General features: G+C 53.9%; 1 pseudogene; it reads right to left on the bottom strand.

Moving 5' to 3' along the window:
- Positions 1-1,430: 1,430 nt before the first annotated feature.
- On the bottom strand, positions 1,431-3,517 carry LOC146646510 (uncharacterized; annotated as a pseudogene).
- Positions 3,518-6,025: the final 2,508 nt, after the last annotated feature.

Below are 6,025 nucleotides of genomic sequence, written 5' to 3'. Positions count from 1 at the left end.
GCATGTTTGTTAATACACATGTTAATCTGATCTCTGGTCTCCCACTCAGAGACACAGGTCTCCAAGTGTCCAGCATTTGGACGGCTACCTGAGGACACTCATGTGACAGAAAATCTGCTCACACAGACATGTAGAGCCAAATGTAACTGTAAATAAGGCCTCTGCAATGTTCTGAAGACAGTTAACCTTGTCAGGTAGTGATGTCCAGCAGGTGAAAATGTAAGCTCCATGAACACGCACAGCTGTGGATTCCAGCTGCGTCTGTAGTTCTGCAAACTTTGACCCCCACAGACTCGAGCTTTTCAGTTCATTCAGCTGCATTCCAATGTCCTCTGTGTCCAGCCAGTTAATGCGAGACAAACCCAGCTGCTCATTAAAGCTTTCTGGTTTGATCAGAAAAGAAAACATTGGTCCATACACCTGAAAGTCCTGAAAATGTCACGGTGTGGCATGGCACACCGTGGAAGGAGTGGGGAAAGGAGGACCCAGGCGCGGTGCTTCTATGTATAAACAGTGTGTTTATTTACAGAGTGGAACAAAAAACAACAATAAATCCCCGTGTTCTCCCAGACTCCCGTGTCGTGTCTCTGCGTGAATAGTTCGTGTCTCTGTGCTCTCCGCTCCCGTGTCAGCACCCCCCGGTGCTCGCTGCTCTTCGTGCCTTCCACGCTCCTCCTGCGGGAAACAATAGACGCAGCCGTCAGGACACAAATAACCGCGGGCATACACTTACACACATTAACTCAATTCAATGGGACGACTAACGTGGAGTCTCAAGGAAATGATCCCGCGTCGGTGGGAGCTCCAAGACTCTCCTAAGTAGCTCCCCCGACGAGCCCTGATCAGCGGCAGGTGTGTGGCTTCGGGTGTGGCCAGTCCCTCCGCAGGGCCACACCCCTCAGGCCTGCAGGTGGCCGAGCTCCATCCTCCAGGCACACCCGCAGACATACACACCCATACCTCGCCTAAACATATGAGTGGGACACAGACTAACACAGCACAGAGAAACACACTGTGGCGGAGGCGTGGCCCCGGGCGCAGCTGCAGGGGAGGAGTGGAGCGGAAGGCTCAACGGGGCGGCGCCGCGAGGCTGGTAAGAACAGCTGATATTGTTTATGGACTAATGATGGTCTCCTCCGCTGTGTTTATAGTGAGACGAGGAGGAGCGGCCAAGAGAGATCAGCTGGGCTCGAGCTGTCAGACGGTGCGACTGAGTCAGCTGTCAAAATACAAATATATCAATAAACGTGGAAGTTGGCTATACCTGCCTGTGTGTGCGTGTGTCTGTGCTGGGTGTACTCTACAAGCACATATGTACACGCACAGAGAAGGAGAAACAACACCAAAAATACATAATAATAATACACAGGTCCATGACTGCCCAGGGATCCTGGGTCGCCCAGTCCCAGGACCCTGACAGTACCCCCCCTCTAAGGGTCGGCTCCCGACGACCCAAAAACACAAACCAAAAACAGTACAACCAACCCAGCGCGGGCGGCGGGAGGTCCAGGACGGAGGGCAGAACCAAAACAAGCAAAAACCCCCAAAGAAAACAACCCCCCCAAGGTCACAGTCCCAGAGTCCGACCGCGCATCCCGCAGCGGAGCAACAAAAAGAAAAAACGCCACAAAACAGTCTCAGGCGGCCCATCAACATAACAAAAGAGTTCAGGGGGCCTACCTCGAGCCCAACGGCGGCGACGTAGCAGCTCCGGCGGACGGCCCCGGGTCCGGCAGCAGCAGCAAAACAGTTCAGGGGGCCTGCCACGGGTCCGGTGGCAGCGGCGCTGCTCCTCCGGCGGCCTGCCACGGGTCCGGTGGCGGCGGAACGGTTCTGGCGGCCTGCCACGGGTCCGGTGGCGGCGGCGCTGCTCCGGTGAGCAACAGCGAGGCGTGGCACCAGGTCCATGACGCGCCGATCGCTGACGTGGACGCACCGGACGTAGATGGCGAGGAGGCCGCGCTAGACGTGGAGGTCCCTCCAGTCCGCTGATCTCCGGCTCCGGCTGAGCGGGTCCCTCCTCGGCTGCTGGCAGCGAGAGCTCCTCCTCGGCTGCTGGCAGCGAGAGCTCCTCCTCGGCTGCTGGCAGCGCCGGTTGTTCCTTCCGCTCGCCGAGCTCCTCTGCTGGTGGTTCGCTGAGCTGCTCCTGCTCCGGCTCGCTGAGCTGCTCCTGCTCCGGCTCGCTGAGCTGCTCCTGCTCCGGCTCGCTGAGCTCCTCGGGCATGCTGAGCTCCTGCTCGGGCATGCTGAGCTCCTCCGGCTCGCTGAGCTCCTGCTCGGGCATGCTGAGCTCCTCCGGCTCGCTGAGCTCCTCCGGCTCGCTGAGCTCCTCCGGCTCGCTGAGCTGCTCCTCGGCTGGCGGCTCGCTGAGCTCCGGCTCCCGCTCGCTGAGCTCCTCCTCGGCTGGCAGCGCGAGCTCCTCCGGCTCGCCGAGCTCCTGCTCGGGCATGCTGAGCTCCTCCGGCTCGCTGAGCGCCTCAGCTGACGGTGCGGGCTCCTCCGGCTCGCTGAGCTCCTGCTCGGGCATGCTGAGCTCCTCCGGCTCGCTGAGCGCCTCAGCTGACGGTGCGGGCTCCTCCGGCTCGCTGAGCTCCTGCTCGGGCATGCTGAGCTCCTGCTGCAGCTGGACGAAGTCTGAGGTCTCCCGAGCTTGCACTACCCCCCGGGCTTTACGCAGGGTGCAAAGGCAGGCGGAAACTCCCTTGAGCTGGCCGAGGTAGGGGTTTCCCTCCAGGATTGCCTCGATGGCATTTAACCCCACCACTCCTGCCCTTGCGTTGGTGGTGTGAGTTACCCAGTCCATCAGGCGTTGGACGCGGGTGAGGTCGCTCTCTCCGGACAAGGCCGCTGGAGTGGGCAGTGGAATGGAGGCTGCTGCTGGTGGAGAAGATGGCTGAGCGTGTGATGTGGATGGTGAACAGGATGAAACGGTAAGCGGTGAGGTAGATGTCGCGGGGGATGATTCAGCAGGTGACGGCTGGATCACTAGCCGGGCGATAGGCTGAGGTACAGCGACCAGCTGGGCCGCGGGCTGCGCTTTGGCTACCGGCCGGGCAGCTGACCGTATAAACATAGCCCCAGAGTAAACAGTTGAGGTGAGTGACGATGAATTGTCCATATGACTCACCACAGCCGGCTGTTGAGATGTCTGTGGATTTAGCTGCGGTGAGGAACGCTGGCGGCGCGAACGTCGTTTCCGTGTCGGCGTCGGGGCCGGCGTCTCAGGCAGTGAATCCACCAGCTGTCCGAGCTGGTGGGCAGCCTGAGGAGGAGAGTGGAGGTGGAGGGTGGAAAGTAGGAAGTCCAGGACCACCGCATTAAGGGAGTCCACCAGCCAGGGGAATTTAAAAAGCATCTCCTGCAGCCGCCTCTCCACGGCGTGACGCGAACCTTCCGCAGGCTTCTCCCACCATAAGTCACACATGCGGTACACTTTGTCCATAATTTCCCTCCTGAGCCTCTCCTCGGAGACCGCTGGGTCCATAAGTGGCGGGATCATTCTGTCACGGTGTGGCATGGCACACCGTGGAAGGAGTGGGGAAAGGAGGACCCAGGCGCGGTGCTTCTATGTATAAACAGTGTGTTTATTTACAGAGTGGAACAAAAAACAACAATAAATCCCCGTGTTCTCCCAGACTCCCGTGTCGTGTCTCTGCGTGAATAGTTCGTGTCTCTGTGCTCTCCGCTCCCGTGTCAGCACCCCCCGGTGCTCGCTGCTCTTCGTGCCTTCCACGCTCCTCCTGCGGGAAACAATAGACGCAGCCGTCAGGACACAAATAACCGCGGGCATACACTTACACACATTAACTCAATTCAATGGGACGACTAACGTGGAGTCTCAAGGAAATGATCCCGCGTCGGTGGGAGCTCCAAGACTCTCCTAAGTAGCTCCCCCGACGAGCCCTGATCAGCGGCAGGTGTGTGGCTTCGGGTGTGGCCAGTCCCTCCGCAGGGCCACACCCCTCAGGCCTGCAGGTGGCCGAGCTCCATCCTCCAGGCACACCCGCAGACATACACACCCATACCTCGCCTAAACATATGAGTGGGACACAGACTAACACAGCACAGAGAAACACACATATGTACACGCACAGAGAAGGAGAAACGACACCAAAAATACATAATAATAATACACAGGTCCATGACTGCCCAGGGATCCTGGGTCGCCCAGTCCCAGGACCCTGACAGAAAATGCATTGTGAATTCTGTCTCGAGTCTACGGATGTATCCGTGTATTTCCGTGGTGCTGATGCTGCGCTGAGCGGACAGCTCCTGAAGCATTTGAAGTGTCGGAATGTCGAAATTTCAACATCGCTTGAAAAAACTTCCAGCTAGCAACGTCCCTCTCACCGGTAGGCTAAGTGATTTTTAGCCAATTACAAGTTGAATCTGGTATTTGGGGTTGTTAGCTAAGATACCGTCATTAAGAAGCGTCATACAGTAACTAATGTGTCTATGTGAGCTAATTTGCGATGTGCACCGCTGGCCCGGCCATTTAATTTTTAATGCACCTTCTCAGATGAATTCACTGCATGTCGTGCCCAGGGCTGGACTGGGACAAAAAAATCGGCCCGGGCATTTTGACTAGAGACCGGCCCACCAGGTATTAAAGCCATAAAGCCTTTGAATGAAAACAAACACTGTTGTGACAGTGATGTACTCTGTCTTGTTGGTATATGTATGATATCTATTCATTTTACATCAGACAAAAACTTTGGTTGTAAGATTCCATTCCTTCTCACTTCGAAACGCGTAATATTTTCTCTGAATACGGGACAATTCCGTCTTTTTACGGGACGGTTGGCAACTCTACTAACTAACCTTATGAATAAAATAAAGTTCACTATCAGTAACTTCAAAGCACCCGCCCAGCTGTATAGAAACTCCGTCATGCTAGCTAGTACACAGTATGAGTTATTGTAACTGACTGTAAAAAGTCAGCACTACAAAAATAAACTCCACCTAAACTTGGTTTATATCTGACCAGATAGACTGCAGGTCATAACTTCTTACCTGAAGTTCAGTTCACCTGATACTCGTCCTACTGCCTCTCCTTTCCCTCATCCACCTGCTGGCCTCTGTGGAAGCTCCGCCATTGCCACCACCAAACGACTGAGTTATTTTTAACATCTGTCAGCATCTGGCCAATCCACCACCCTTCACTGTTTATACCGTTACAAAAAAAAAAAAAATCATCGGCCCATAAAAACGAAAAATCGCCATCGGCCATCAGGCACATGCCCAGTATGCCCGATGGCCAGTCCAGCTATGGTCGTGCCATCAGTTAACCCTTCGTGTGCCAGCTGTGGGACGCGTGCCCAGGGTTGCCGACCCCTGGTCTATAACATCTTCATCAGCTTCATGAGGCGGTAACTTGAAATACATTTTAGCAGAAAACCACTGTTACAAGTTTGTTGATGGGATATTCTGCCTTCTTAATGCATTTGAACCAGGTATGTTCTGTTGCTACACCTGTGTAACTAAACTACTAATTATGGAGGAACAGCAGTCCACCAACCACTCAAGGCGTCATGGAACAAAAAGAGAAATTTCAATAACTTCAATGGTTTTTCAGGCTACTTTAAAAAACTACATCACATGTTGTGGTGAAGGCGACCACTCTGGTGTCCAGTTCTTGCAAAAGTATTTCTTAAATTTTGGTGTATTTATTCGTGGGTTTTTTCTGCTTTGTTAAAGTGAATTTTCTTTGTGCGTCTTTGGTTGCTTCACTCGTTGTCTCAGTTTGTTTTACAACCATTGTTTTCACTGCACCTCATTTCTTTTCCCATCCCAGTGTACTGAGCCTGTGTTCTCCTCTTTCCTTTATCAGCTTGTTTGTGTCTGTTTTCCAGCTGTTTTATGCTTGCTGGGTAATGCACTACAAAGCAGGATTATTGAGTTAGAGTCAGTGTCATGAAGGGGGCTTTCTTTTTACCCATCTAAAGCACTGCGGTAATTTATGCTGAACACAGGTTGTGTTCAAAGTTTTGGTTTTAAATTGCCTGGGCTTTTTGACTTGATGGTC

Source organism: Rhamphochromis longiceps, linkage group LG19 (genome assembly GCF_057381845.1).
Source record: "Rhamphochromis longiceps isolate RC_006_pf linkage group LG19, R_longiceps_female_GT1.1, whole genome shotgun sequence".
Lineage (NCBI taxonomy): Eukaryota > Metazoa > Chordata > Actinopteri > Cichliformes > Cichlidae > Rhamphochromis > Rhamphochromis longiceps.
This window is presented reverse-complemented; position numbering and strand designations above follow the sequence as displayed.